General features: G+C 43.0%; 1 long non-coding RNA gene across 1 annotated transcript in view; it reads left to right on the forward strand.

Annotated features, from left to right (window-relative positions):
• Positions 1–655: 655 nt before the first annotated feature.
• LOC127477246 (uncharacterized) overlaps positions 656–15,467 on the forward strand; it is a 66,747-nt gene continuing 51,935 nt past the window's right edge. Inside the window, exons 1-2 of the long non-coding RNA XR_007906902.1 lie at positions 656–743; positions 5,962–6,059. This is a non-coding gene — a long non-coding RNA (uncharacterized LOC127477246). The remainder of the gene's footprint in view (positions 744–5,961; positions 6,060–15,467) is intronic.

Raw genomic sequence — 15,467 nt, forward strand, 5'->3', positions numbered from 1 at the left:
GCATCATCTAGCTTTAGGCAGAAGCCACCTAATTTTACTCTTTAGAGTGTGTTAAGTGAACTGAGGGGAGGTGACACCCTTCTTAAAGAAATGCAGTCTGTGATGGTGAGAGGTTTTAGGGGATTAGCTTCTGCTTGGCATGAGGAGAGACAGAAGTAGAGGCAAGATTTTGCCTTGGTGCTCTATGGCCTTGATAAATCAGGCACCACAAATCAATGCTGTTTTAGATACAGAACTTAACAATTTCACATCCCTTAATGGTGGGAGGCAGAAGTGCCCTATCTTTTGATAAGATCCTCCTGTTTCTTACTTGTATGTTAATTTAGCAGCTCCAAAAATAGCAACCTATAGTATCTAGATTCATAACTCTTAATTAAAACTCCTAACAGTGTTCAGGCTCCACTGTTGGTTTGACCTCTATGCCTCACCAGGAGCATACAGTTCAAGGGATTTTTGCCCTCTTCTTGGGGAGAGCCATGTGACTTATCCCATCAAGTTAACAGAAGGTCATATAATAGTCATAAAAATATTATGGATCCCTCCCACATTCCTCACCCGTGGCAAAATACTGCAACAGGGAACAATCAGTGCTTTTTAGCTGGGCATCCAATAAATCTGGAGAGGTATTAGGCAGAACTGAAGCTCTACAGCTGTTGGGGTGGAGAGTGAGTGCAGATAAACGGCTTGAGAAATGGAGGCTTTTTTTTCCTCTGTTACTGTTTGGAAGCAAACCTGTATTTGAGGTATGTCTTTAAGAGCAGTAAATGTTCTATTTCTTAAAAGGTCTTGTTTTCTGTTTATTGGTCAGCTGTGTTACGTAGGGAAGTAAATTCAATGCAGTTGAAGTAGTTTTGCAGAAATGCTATTCTGCTCAGTTGCTTTTTCAATTTCTCTCCAAACTCCCTGCCCTGCTCCTCCTGAAGTCTCACTGCTGCCAGACAAGCAGCTTTTAGCTTTGTCCCTTGGATTGCAGCAGCAGTGTGTAACTCTGGCTTTTTGTACAGAGGAACTGCAATGTCTCCTGCAGGCTCTTCACAGCTTCAGCCTGCTGAGTCCTCTCCATCTGGCTACTCTCTTGGGCTCTGCTTGTAGCTGATGACTGAACTGTGCTGACGTTGTCAGCCCAAAAAAAAAGCCAGGGCATTTCTTCTCCCTATGGTTCCCGAGCTTGTCTCATTGACTCGTTCCTTACCTTTCCTAAGCCCCTGTGGAAGGCCTGGGGGAATGTGGCTCTCTTAATACATCTGCTGTTTGATCTGCCCAGGGTCTGAGCTGCTGTGTGCTCATATCCTCAGGATGGGGTATTTGGGGTGAGAGTTGTCCCATGTACAGTGGCATGATACTGGTTGCTGCTGTTTAGGCCAACACAGGGTCACAAAGTTGTCATGTCACTTGGGTTTCCTGCAGAGAAGACTTGTGCAAACATCTGTAAACTTTCCTCCTTCACAGTCCTTAATATTTTCTGAGACCTCTTGGTTCTCCTGTGCTTTGTCTTGGCATGTAGAGAGATTCTGTTTGTGCCTTTCTTGAGCGCTCTGCCACCATTCCAGCTCTTCTGTACAGTGAGTTTATCTTTCACAGCCCTGCTGAGTCCTGCATGTCATATCTCAAACTTAGCTTTAGCAGAACCTTTACCTATGAAATGCATTACATTTTGTTAAAATGTCACATGGACCAGGAATGGAAGGACACTGATGCCACGTTACTGAAGGTGTTTCCCTCTCCCCTGGCCTGTTGGTTTATATTTGTTTTTGCTGTTTTCCATAGTATCATATCAGAATTGTGCTGACCTTCACAAAGTTTTGATACAATTTAAATGAGCCCATGTCTGTTGAAATCAATGGCAAATTGTTACTACATTGGTATGGAGGATAAAAAATAGCCTCAAAACATATCAGGCTTTACTCATACTGTGTATGAGAGCCCATGTAGGCATTATCTACTGTTCTGCATTTCAGTTTTCTGTAATATTTTAAACTGACTGACAGAAAAATAAATTATATATATGTAGAAGAGAAATGAGTTGCCTAGGATCATTTGGGAACGAATAGTGGCAGCAAAACAAACCTTACCTCTCTAGACCCAGCTATGTGACAGTCAAGAAACTCAGCCAATAGTCAATATAACTATGACTAACTCCTGCAATGACATTACATTTCAAGTTGAACATTGATATTTATAGGCTTAAGTGTGTTTCTCCCAATAAAGTATGATCATAGCTGTATTCTCAAATGATTTCTCTGTGGACGGCAAGTAGCTGGAATATTAAGGGTACTGGAAGTGTGTACAGACAGAATTAACAATCTTAAGAAACTGATGTATGCTCCTGTCATTGACTTTATTGAGAAGTTCCTGAAAGTATTGCACAAACAAAGGAGTAGGCTGCCAGGCTATGTGGCTGTTGAGGAAGGTGTTCCTGATGCTGGAGGTCAGAATCTATTAAAACTTTATCTAGAAGTAAATTAATATGCTGCTGGGGTGAGGTCACACACAGCCACTAGATTTTTTTTTTTTTCTCAGGGATGTATTTTTCTGCTCAGATAGTTTTCAGGCTTAAATTATGCATATGGAGGAGGGCAGGAGGAGAGAACTCCAGCTCCTTGCCTATTAGCATTTTGGTGAAACTTCAGATTTTGGCATGAGGGTGACAGCCATGCTATCTGGGAGGGAAGGAGTCTGATTTGCTACATTTGCAGGATACTGGGGACTCTGCATAACTTTGGGGTGTGGTGTATGAATGAGAAGTCTCAGACCCACAGAGACTCTGGGTCTAGGCTGGCACCTCTGGCATGCATGTGCTCACTGCCTTACAAGGATGCATTGTGGCCATCTCCTGTCCCAATATTGTCCACAGGGAGTGGAATGGGCAACTGTAGATCAGCTGCTGTGCAATTGCCCTTTCTTTGATGGTGTCTGCCAGCAAGATGCTGCCTGATGCAGAGCAAAGCTGGTCTCGGCAGGGATCCTGGACAGCCTCAGTCTTGGAGACTTCCTGATGATCAGACTGAGGGCCCTCTGTAACCCTTGCTCAGGTGAAGGCCAGGCAGAAGGAGAAAGTAGACCTCAAGGAAATTATTTCCCCAGGGAAGCTCCTGCAAGACAAAAAGCCAAATCCTCTGTAACAGAGCCAAACATCGATGAAGGAAAAATCTAATTTCCCCTTCTTGTGGGGTTTGTTGTACAGGAAATGTGGTCCTCTGGGACTGATGTAAATTTTAGGCATATTAACTACTCTAATGCTGTACTTGTCTGAATACCCCAAATTCAGGATCTCCCTTTAAACAGTCAGTTGGTTCTAAATGGGAGTTGTTCAGCTGGAGATACTGTCTGCTTCTTCCACACCCCACCCACCAGTCTGCACAGTGCGGTAGGTGAGGGCCAGTGATATTGCAAAATAACTGGCATGGGTTATTTCACTTGATCCCTTTAGCCTTCCACATAATGTGCTAATGTCTGTAACCTCTAGGCTGTTTCTTCAGCTATTGCTGAAAAGGGGTGTAAAAATGCAGCCCTTCAGATGTGGGACACTGCCCTGAACAGCAGACTCTGTGTCTGTCCCTGCTCGTTCCTGGCGGTGCTGCAGCTTATCTTCAGCCAAGGTCTGCCTCAATTTGAATGGACTTGATTGCTGCAAGACTTGGGTGTCCTGCTAGTCCTAGTGATTTTGCTTGTGATCAGGTGGTTTGTTGCTGAATTCACAGTCTTGAGAGTTTACAGGTCTGGGTTTGCTTTCCAGTCCTGCCTTTGTGAGCAGGTGGGATGGTCCTGGGATGGTCAGTGCAGGTCTGTGACCCAGTTTCCACACAGGTGCCTGAGGACTGTTGCTTCAAACTGCTGTGAGGTGGTTCAGTGCAGCCATGTGAGAAAAGATGTTGGACTGCATCAGACTGAGTGCCCCAAACTGTTACTGTCACTCATCAGCTGTGATCTCCATAACTATAGTTACAGTGCAATAGACACAATCACTTGGCAAAGGCTTGTCAGTGATAGAAACCTGTCAGATGCACCACTGAGCAGAAACTGCCTGAAGAACCCATGTTTCTAACTCGGGCTCTATTTGGCTATCCCAACAAGAGGGCTGTGTCTTAAAGAAGTAGTATGCTGCCTGAGGCATGCCAAGAAGAGAATAGGTAAGTTTTCCTTACATGGAGAAAATGCTTGTGGTAGAAACCCAGAAGGCTTCAGGAATAGCATTTAGCATGCACGAAAAGAACTACTTCAGGTGTCTTTTGTTGTGTTAATTGACTAATATCCAAGTATGTTTTCTCACTGTGCTTTCAAAGAGTGGCCTAGCCAGATGTGAAACACTCTTTCTAGATGAAGGAGCAGCTGTGTGTACTAGCTGGGTTTGCTTGGCTTTCAGTCCCAGGGAAAGGGGAATCCGAGTGCTCAGCTGTTCCTAAAAAATTGCTGGTGAGGAACGCAAACTAACAGACACAGCAGGGGTTTTGCAGCAGACATTTAAGGAGTGGAGATATTTTCCCCCAGCAAAGCTCAACACCTGTGTGTTCCCACACAGCCTGTGGGCAGTGGGCTCTGTGAGGGGGCTGGGTTTGAGCCCGGACCCAGGAAATTGCCCTCCAACTTGGGCATTGCCTGCAGTGCAGAGGGGCAGTGGGCAGTCAGCCCCTGCAGCCTGGACAGGGTCTGGGCTGTAAGGATGAAGGGCTGAGTCCAGCCAGGACCAGCAGAGAGTGAGTTACTGCAGAGTTAGGTTTACTGACAGTAAAATTCAGGAACAGAAATAAAGACATGTTTTTTCTATAAGATCTGTGCAGGTTAAACAAGAACCCATCCCACCTTGGTCATCCTACAACACTGTCTTGTTCCTGCAACAAGCAGTGGAACATAACAGTGATGCTCCTGATGGCAGAAGGGGGTAAAAAAGTATGTGATGCCCAGTTGTGAAGGCTGATTTCATTTACTGCTGAAAAATTGCCAGCCTGCCTTCATAGCCTTGTATCCCCTGGGGACCAGTAATGCCAGTTTATGCAGTTCTCTAAGTACCCACTGGCTTCATCAGGCTGGAGCTCTTGGTGCAGTTTCTCTGTCATGTTAGCTGAGTGAGAGCAGGAGTGGGTGAGGTGATGTTACCCAGACCCCTGTTGTTTTGAGAATCACACAGTGATGCAGGCAGCTCCCCGTGCTTAAATGAAGCTCTTGGTAGCAGACTGGTTATATCAAACACTCAGTGCCCTGGCAGCACTTCTGAAAGCCAAACTCAGAGTGAATGACAAAGTGTTTTTCCGTTCCTTAGAAAGTACAAACTGCTTTCCTTTTTGCTTCCCCACCATTCACTGCGTGTGGGGGATTTGCTTAGGTTAGGTTGTGTTAAAAAAAAAAAAATAAAAATCCATGTGTTATCTCAGAGCTGTGCAGATTAATTCAGAGGAAGATTTACTTGAGTGCAAATCAAAGGCTTAGTTTTCTTGGATAGTTCTTCAGTGTCTTGAATCTAAATCCATCATGCTATCGCTGCAGCACTCAAATATTTCAAAGGAATTTGGAAACTTTGCTATCCGCTGCAGTTTGTAACCAGACTGGATGGACTGGGTGTATTGTTGTCTTTTTTCTTTCTGTTCTTTGGGCTCCTGCTCTACTATCTCTTATCTAATTTATTTTTGTTATGTGTAGTATTGAAGAGCTCTGAAGCCCAAAGGAAGACTGTACAAATAAAAGCTTCAACACAAATCCAGGACATGCACTCTCAGTTCTGTGTAAACAGGTTCTAAGCTGAGCCTGTGTAACTGATGGGCCCAGGGCTGTACTTTACTAACCTCTCACTGCCTAGAAGCAAGAAAATATTCCCATTATTGCTATACTTGTCTAGTTTTCCTAAGTGTTCCAGGCAAGAACCCTTTGATTTAAATTGCATTAAATGTGTTCATCTCCTTGTATTCCTTGCTTCAGGTGTTAACTTATTTCCTACATTATATTCTCAAGTTTTTTGTTGTCCTGCAGGTACTGGCCTACCTGGAGTGCTCTGCTGCCATATCTGGATCAGACATATTAGGAAGTTGTTGGGAATAACAAACTCTCATGCTCAACAATTTTTTCATGTGAGTGATAGGAGTGGCAGTGAGCGGCTGCTTGTGAGCACACACCTTGTGGGTACTTCTCTGCAGGGAGGGCTTTAGAAGTGAATAACACTTTCATTCCCTCTAAAATATGAGTGTACAAAGAATATGGGTCTCAATGTATTGATAGTTGGAGATGGGCAGTCCAAGAAATGTTGGCAGAGCTCTGAGATTCAGCAGAACAACATTGTGGATCTGTGTTATTTAGAAAGTTGGGCAGGATCAGGTCTGGGTGTTGACAGATAGTTTATGGTTTGTGTATAGCAGCTTGGCTTCCCGGACTGATTCTTGTTGCCTAGTGTGATCTGGAGGCATTCCTAGTGAGGAATTGACTGCTGGCTCCTCTGTTGCATCCACAGGGCAAGCTGGAGACTCTCTGCTTTTTCCAGCAGTTGTGAGCACTTTTCAGTTGAACATGTGTGCAAGTAAAATTATTTTAAAAAAACCCCAAACAAATAGATGTCAACTGCTGATGCAGCTCTTTAGTCTGAGTGAAAAAGCAGTGTGGCCCTGAGGCTGAGCTCCACATCTGGCTGTCAGGCTGCAGGAACACTGAATGCAAGGGGTTGGCCTGAAGGAGATGGGGAATTCAGACTCTGAGCCAAAGACACTGGGATCACAGGGAAGGATAGAAAACCAGGTGCAGGAGCAATGTCCGTGGTGTGATTCCAGCAAAAGGGCAGAAAGCTTAAGAGATAAAAGGTTAATTAGCTAGAGCTTGGGGTGTTGTTTGGTATGTCTTGTAAGTTTGGGAACTAGCACCTCTAATGAAGCCTCTTCCTTTGGGATTTAAATGCTGGGTTCAAATAGCAGTCAGGACAAGGAGAAGTTTTGTTTCCCATGTCGCATCAAACTGGAAATGGCAAGATATCCAAACCAATTGGCGGCTTGCACTGTCAGGTGCAGAAGACTGAGAATTGCCAGCCAGTTCTTTCCTTGGCTCTTCCTTTAATTTCTTCAAGTTGTTAGTGTGTAAAGTTTCTGTCTCAATCATTTTTGCTCTGGGCCTCTATGGACCAGCTTCTCTGCCTTTTGGTTTAGTGAGCACCAAAGCAGAACTCAAGTGACAAACCTTTTTGTACGGGAGCTTTCTCCTGCATGTTTTTTGCAGCTGTGGGCTGTCATGAATGCTCCCAATTTTTTAAATTCTTTATTCTGTCCATATTTCTAGCTCTGGCACCATAACTGAGAGGTGGGTAGAAATTTGGTGTGTGGGTTTGGTTTTTTTTGTTTTGTTTTGGTTGTTTGGTTTTTTTCTGCTATAGATTGTCTCAGTGCTGACACTAGTAAGGTTCCATGTTGGCATAAGACTCTGGTAATTGCTTGCCTTTGCCTCCAAAAACATATAATTGGTGTGCTTCCAATGCTAATAAAAGATGTTTCCCACAAAGGTGAGCTCATGAGCAGTTTTTAAGATACCTTTCTCTACTATAATGGGATTACCTGTGGATTTAATGTCCTCTAAAATCTTTATCAGCAAAATTTTGGATCTGCTGCTGCATTTGTTATCAGTTGCACATGAGCATATTTGGGAGACACACTCTGTTAGTATATTTAAAACCACGAGGAAGTTCTCCCACTCATTTCCTTTTTCTATGGTACAAGTCTGTACTGGTGAAGTTGATGGTAATTCTGACTAGTGTAAGCAAGATAAAATCAGTTCATTTCTGCTCAGATCACAATTTTTTTGACAACTTTCTGGAAAGCCTAGATAAATAATAACCCTTCTTTTCATAAGAAACCTAGATAAACAAGAAACCTTTGCTATTGGAGGCACTGTCCACTTTGCCAAAGGTTTCTGGAAGCAAGTTAGCTCTGAACAAGAGGCATATCTGAGCTATTCAATTTTTTTACCAGTGTTATTGAACAAGGTGAAAATGTTGCCTATGGCAGAAGGAGCAGACTCATTTGATTATACCCATAATTTGCTGTTGGGTTCTCTGGGAGACATGGACAGTTATTGTGACCCCATGCCCACTGCAATTTCTCAGATATTGTCACTGATGTAATAATATGCCAATTCTTTTTTTCAATTTTAGGGTCTGCTCCTTTTCCATGTGTCTGTGGGTGAGAAGTTCAGAGCCCTACACTCTGCTTCTCATGTTAACTTTCAGATCCATTTTATCCTCTGCTCAGATCTTGTTGGCATAGTTCTCTGTGCCCAAGCGTTGAGTTTTTTTTAACCTAGTCCAGTTTTAGTGACATCTGCCTTATTTGGATAGGCCCTGCTATTCCAGTCTGTAAATTCTTCCAAGAATTTACTTCCAGGCTAAGATCTGTTTGAAGAAAAAGAATTTTCCTGTGTAGCACTTTGAATTCTTGCAGAGATGTAGTGCTTTGTATATGGCCTAAGTCACTTGTAAAAGCCCCAATGGACAGTTGTAGTGCTGGGGTTGACTTGCCTGCACTACTGGTTCCAGCCACCAAGTGAATTTACCTGACCTCTGCTTTCCTCTTGGGTTTTCAGCTGGTTTCCTAATCAGCCTGTGGCTTAGTATACTCGTTCATGTCACTTTGGACCAGTTTTTGACTTTTGATGTTAAGCACTGTCCAACACCTTTTGAGCGTATTGAATTTTTGATGGAATTTTAGAGCTTGAACAAGTTATGCTGTTTTGACATTGCCTTTTGAATGCTATGCTAACTATTTGTTTTCTTAGTGCTTCATCCAATTCCCTTCCAGGTGTTTTCTCAGACTTTGTCCCCTAGGAGGTGCTCTGAGATAATTTCCCACTGATTAACTGACAAGTCTGTTTTCTGTGTTTGCTTCTTAAATCCTTGTTTAAACTACAGCAGGACAATGTGCTAGTTTTCTTTTTTACTATAATCTAAAACTTGACAGTTGAAACACTCACCATAAAGGAGGATCTCTTCAGCTAGTTATTTTGTGATCAAAGCTTGGGAAGGAAGAAAAAAAAGGAAAAAAGCTTTCTGGAAAGAAAGGAAGTTGCAGCCTGAACCTGATAAAACAAAGGAGCGTATAATGCATTGCTTAAACTGTAAATCTCAGCAAATATCCTTTCAGAATTTGCTCTGGGATTGATGCTTGGCAGCAAATCATGGCTGAAGACAGAGATATTTTTGGCCCAGTTAGGATTTCCCTTCGTTTTGTAGCCAAGTGCAAAGCCACCATCCAGCTGTATTGCTAGATATAGCACTGACCTTTTTACCTTATTGGACCAAAGTTTGATTCTTAATTGAAATTGTGCTATAATTACACCTTATGTCCCAATGGACACTTGTCTGTCTCATAAAACCAACACACTATATTGGAACAATCTGTTCTCAAGTGATACAGAGCAGGCTCTGGGGAACTGCTGCCTCTCATCTCTGCTGGTGGTGGTGATGACTCCTCCAGGACAGCATGGCTAAAGCTGCTATCAAAGGAGGTGTACACCTGGGTGTAAGAGGGTGGTGAGGTTGTGGCTGGTTTCAAGGGACTTGGCTACTCCTTTTAACTGACCCTCCAAAACATTCCCATGAAGCAGAAGTAAAACCCTCAGGTCATTGGAAAACACTTCTTTGAGTTCTCACAGCAAGAGGAAGGTGCATCAGTGCTCCTTCATGTTTGCTGTGACATTAGCACAAGTCTGTAGAGCAGTGTGCATAGGTCATGCCAGTGCAGCTTGACACTGGCTTCATGACTGGAATATATGTCCTGTATTTCAACACTGTAATAGGAAAAGCACCAGCTCCACTGACTTCTCAGAATCACAGAATTGGTCAGGCTGGAAGGGACCACACTGAGTCACCTGGTCCAACCTCCCTCCTCAAGCAGGGTCATCCTAGAGCCCATTGCACAGGATTGTGTCCAGGCAGTTCTTGAGTATCTCCAGTGAGGGGGACTCCACAACCCCCCTGGTCACTGTTCCAGTGAGCAGTCACCTGCACAGTGAAGAAGTTCTTCCTCCCTCGCAAAGGCATCCTGAAGGACAGAAGGAGGCTGTCATATGTTTTGCTAAATTCCTGATTTGGGCAATTCGAATATCAGGAGCATGAGGACATAAATGTGCTGCTTGGTTTAACATGTTTACTTTTGTTTCCTGTAATTTTGATGTTTTCCTGATTGAAATAAAATGCAATTTACACCAAAAGGTTCAGTGAACTTTGTGCTAAGGAATATAGTGATATTTATATGGAGGATCACTTGCTTGTTGTACCTTAAGGCTCTGCCTACGGAGAGGGATGAAGAGTTTAACACTGGTTGTGGCCCCTGCCAGGAGGGAGTGGGAGGGACTTGGCACTTGGAATTTGAAGGTCAGCTGTGAGTAGGATACTGTTTTCAGCCTAAGTGAGTAAAACTTAGCTCCTCTGTGCAGCTGAAATATCTACAAAACAATGATACAGAAAACAAATGCTGTAGTAGCAAGCCAGTTCTGCAGTAGTTATTTGGCATATGATGCATGCAAAAACTCAATGCAATTATTTCTTCCTGAACTCTGTCCAAACTACCTTTTAATGGTCTTAACTAAAGGGAAATCTGTCATTTTTTCCTGGACTACTTCTTGGTCTAGGAGCAATTTCTTCCAGTCAATCTCCACTTCCTTTCTTTTGGTCAGATTCATACAATTATACCTTTTCTGGCCTTTCTTTCTCTGATTCCTCCTCTTTGCTTTATACATGCATATGAGAGCTATTCAGTCTGTACCTCTAGAAAAGTTGCCTGTCCCAGAAGGATTTTGCCAGTGCTGAAGATAGATTATCCATCATGATAAAAATGCCTTATGGAGACAAAGTGAAGCATGGAGTCTTGAGGACTTGCCTGAAAAGTTGGTTAATTGGTTACATATGAGGCTGGTTAATCACTGTCATAGTCTTGTGTGCTGAGTGTACAAGAGGAGGGTTGTGTGGTGGTTTGGGGCTGTCTAAAGGACATATGTGGAGTTGAAAAGATGCTGTTTACAGGATCAGTGTGGCTAAATGGCAAATGTTGGTTAAATCCTAGAAAGGCAGTGTAAAGTCTGTGCAAATCATGTCCTCAAACATGTGTCTGCACTCAAGATGGCCTGGGATTGACAGACATAGGTAGATGTGGGCCAATAGTGTTATTCTGGGGGAGTGTGAAGGAGCTGTGATGGCCCCACTTCAAGTGGGTACCTAAAACCCGGTAGAACCTGGGCCTTGATTTCTCAGCATGGCAACTTGTGATCTTTAGCTCTGTGCCTTGCTGTTCTATCTGTAAATTGGGGGTAATGCTGCCCTATCTTCACAGGATCTTACCAAATTTTTTTTTATTTGTGGAGTACTGGGACTGAGTAGTGTTGAACAGGATACATTAAGGTAGGTGAAAGCAATAGTACTGTGCAGACAGCAGGACTTAAGAGCCCATGCTGAGCCATCAAAGAGGAAGAAAATTGGGAGGAGCTGTTAAATGAGTTCTGCCTTTCCTGTGGCTCATGTTTTGTGGAGCAATAGTCCATGACCTGTATTTTTAGCACTGATTATACTGGAAACTTTTGTCTGCTGTTACAAAAGGTGATTTTGGCTTTTCTTGATCATTTTAGCTTAAGTGGGCTGGATATATAAGCGCTGTGTGATGAATCATATAAGGAACATGCGGGGAGTTGGAAGATACAGCTGATGCTCTCTGCACACTGACTGTTCCAGCCATTTTTCCTCTTCAGCTGGGTTGCAATGAGTCAAACTAGCTGGGTGAACGTAGGGACAAAGCGACCAAAAGTAAATCACTTAAGAAATTGTAAGCCCAGAATTATGGATGTTGTCTCTATTCAGTGAATTTGTGGAGCCTGATGGCAAACTGCTGTTTTGTCCATTGATGGAAATAATTTCCCTGATAAACTATTTGCAATTATCTGTTAATTGTCTTTCTCCAGCTCATGTCATGACATCTGGAAATCACCAAAGCCTGTCAATTAACAACTGGCTTCTCAGCTCAGCAGGAAGACTGGGCTCCTGATTTGCTAATCAGAGTATCAGGCAGTTGCTGCTGCTGCTGTCTGGGCTTGTGGTGTGAAATACAGGAAGCTTATGGCTGAGGGCAGGTTACTATGTGGGGCACTCCACATCTACCCTCCTGTCTGTGAAGAGTTGGCTGTGAAAACACTTCAAGTAAGCAGCTGGTTGGTTCCTTCCCCCATCCCAGACAGGACCGTTTCTGCTTAGGATTGTCCAAGGAGCTTGGAGAATGCACCACTCTCCTCTCACAGCAGGTTGATACTGAACTCCCCTTTGTGAAGTTTGAAAGGTACAGGTAAAGCTTTCTGATCCAGAGGATTAATTGATCTTGAATTTTTTTTGTCTCTACAGAGAAGAGAAGGGAGTTCAGAGTTTTCAGTAAAGAAAACCCTGCAGCAAACAATGGCAGAATCACTTGCAAACTTACTATTTTTCCTGGGAGTTCCATGTGAGAGGAAGCAAATGAAAAATGTGAACTTTCTAAGACAAGATATTTGTAAGCTGTGAGTTCCCAAGGAAAAGCAAGGATGGCTTTTCTGAATGTGAGTGATGTGAATGCCTTGTCAGATGAGCCACAAACTTCCGCTACGAAAGAATTTGTCAGGAGACCACACAGGATAAACTTCAGGCAGAAATCATCTACTTGGAGGGAAAGGACTAAAAATTCAGGACTTTTGGTGGGAAAGAGTCAAAATTGTGACAGGATAGTGACTTCTCTTCCAGTGTAACCACTCCACAACATAACTGACTGGAAGGAATAATCCCCTCTGCCTTGTTCACTGCATTGGGCAGAGGCACCAAAGGCTGATCAATGTTTAGGACAAGTCACACAAAAAATCCCTGTCCTCTAAATTGACATCATGTCAATGGTTTCCTTCAAGGACACTCAGGTGATGTTGAAGATGACAGGAACAGGAAAACATTACACTAAAAAAATCTTTTTCAGGTATGGAGCCAGGCATTTTTCCTTTGTCAGAAGCACTGTAAGTGTTTCACCAACAGATTTATACAATTCAGGTTTTTGTTCAATTTTAAGAAACCTACTTGGTTTCAAAGCTGGTATGTATTGTAACCTAAAGATGAGGAATAAATCTGCTTTGCTCCTGACTAATATGTGCATTTGCAAAGAGCAAGGAACACTGTTAACCTTTCACCTTTGCTAAAAGGAGTTAGTCATCTGGGGCTCAGTTTTCTCTTAAAAATTAATTATTAAAAAAAAAAGCCACAATTGTTGCTTTCTTTATTTCCCTTCTGAATTTTGAGCAAGTTTGTCTGGGACAAATCTTCTAACTTTTTATAATTCACCAAAATGGCTGGAAACATGGAACAAAAGTTCTCTCTGTGACCAGCACCCAGACCAGTGTTCAATGCCCACAGCTATGTCCACAGTAGCACATGGTCCCAGTTTGCACTGATGTAAACCCATCTCCTCTTTCTTCTCTGGAGTGTCCTTGCTGCCTGGTGGGGCAGGACCTGTTCTGGTACTTTCATGTATTTTCTTTCAGTAAGTAGTGAAGCTAAAAACAAAATCCAAGATTCCCCGCTTCCTTTTCTTAGTACTTGCTCAGGATATAAAGTCTTGCATTTTGTAGGGGTAGAATGAAAATAAGAAGACTTCTCAAATTTGGCTTATGCTTCAGGATTTTGAAGAATAGCTTTTATCAGTCTTCCCGAGAGCATACTTCTAAACACTGATGTTTACAATCAGAAGGGGCAGCCAGAAAATTTGAAAGCAGCGAAAATTAAACTGGTCAGTAGGTATCTTTGCCAGCAGGGAAGTAGAAGAAAAAATAAACAGCATCTGTTATGGAAATATCTTTTATTTAAAATGCATTGTCCAGTCCAGACTCTCAAAGACTAATAGCACCAGTGTTGAGGACGCCTGGCTTATATCTTTGATTTATGTTTCAACTTGTTCATGTGCATCTAAGTGTTGAGAAATGGCCAGTTTAACAAACAAAGCCTTATTCATAGCTATACAGGTTCATATTGCAGTTTTGTGTACAGATAATTACATTGTGTATCTTGACATTATCATTGTTCATGCTTGCTAATAGTTGCTGTTTGCCAACAATTAGTGTATTTCTGGGGACTTGACAGAGAAAGCAACTGCCTGCAGTTATCACATTTGATTCAGTGAAGCACTTAGATTCTGATTTTGACCATATGAGACCACTCACTGACTCCAGGGGTCTGCCTTAAAATTTGACTCTGAGTAGGTCTGTGTGATTTACTGGATCATGGCCTAATCAGGAAGAGATCTCCAGCACAAGCAGTCCTGAATAATCAATATATCCCTTGGAGATTAAAAAAAAAATGAAGTGTGAATCAGTTCAGTAGGATCTTTGGGGCTGTAGCTCAGTGATACTGGTGCCCACAGCTGTCTGAGATAAGATGTTCAGCTCCTGCAGGATTAGCTCTGCATGCCCATATTTCCTGGTCAGTCTGTCATAGGCAGGAATGTGAGAACTTCTCCTCAGACTTGGTGAAGATCCATGAGAAACAGATGCATGAGATCCAGCAAGATCCATGAGAACATGGAGGGAGGCACTAAACTCAGTGAATGGTGTCAGTCTGGTAAAACCTGAGCAGGCTTCTGGTTAGATATTCTGCTCACAGTTCAGCCCAGTGGCACTCAACATGTGCAGTCGTAACTTGTGCTTCAAACAGGCATTTGCATTGTTATAAGAGTGCCACTTACCTTCAAAGTGCCTTGCAAACATTATTAGCTCACAAGATCTTTGAGGTACAAGAAGCTTGTTTTTACAGACTGAGTTTGGTTTTCTTTGCATGCTTCAGGGGTGGGGAGATCCCTTTAGCCCTGATGCAATGAAGGTGGGACCATTTTGTGTTATTTGCCATTTGTTTTTCCATTTGTTTTATTTGGATAAAACTTACTTTACTGGAAAATTTAGGTCTCATCACTGCTAAGTCATGAGTCCATGTTTCATGTCCATGTTGTGTGAGGTAAAAATCCCTTTTCGTGTCAGTCAAAGAACAGAATGTCCTATCTTTTAAATCTTGTTTTGGGGTTCTGTTATTCCCTTCTGGTGCCCAAAGTTGCCCTGCTAGATTGTGCTAACCTCGCCAAGGAAGGATGCAGACCAACCATGATGTGCTTGAGCAACAGACAGAGATATCCTCCCAAGAGGAGTGGCTTTTAGTCACTGGGTGGGACCTGGCCATGACCTCTTGGGTTGCTTATTGAAATGGTATCAATTTGAGAGCTCATTAAAGGTCTGTGGATGACAGGGCACTTACAGCACTGATGTAAGGCATGTCTCCCTCCCTGCCAGTTTCCCTACAGAAAACAGCTTCAGAGGCAGTGCTCTGTACAGTGGAGGAGACAGCTGGTAAACCAGGACAGGCTGCCTTGTGCTCAGGGGGTCTCAAGCAAACTGTGATGCCTCCAGCCAGAGCTCCCATCAGCCAGTGCACAGGGAAAGTGAATCCTGTGTGACTGTGGTGCCAAAAG

This window comes from Manacus candei, unplaced genomic scaffold (genome assembly GCF_025592945.1).
Source record: "Manacus candei isolate 608988 ecotype Guabito, Panama unplaced genomic scaffold, ASM2559294v1 h1tg000050l, whole genome shotgun sequence".
NCBI classification, from domain to species: Eukaryota; Metazoa; Chordata; class Aves; order Passeriformes; family Pipridae; genus Manacus; species Manacus candei.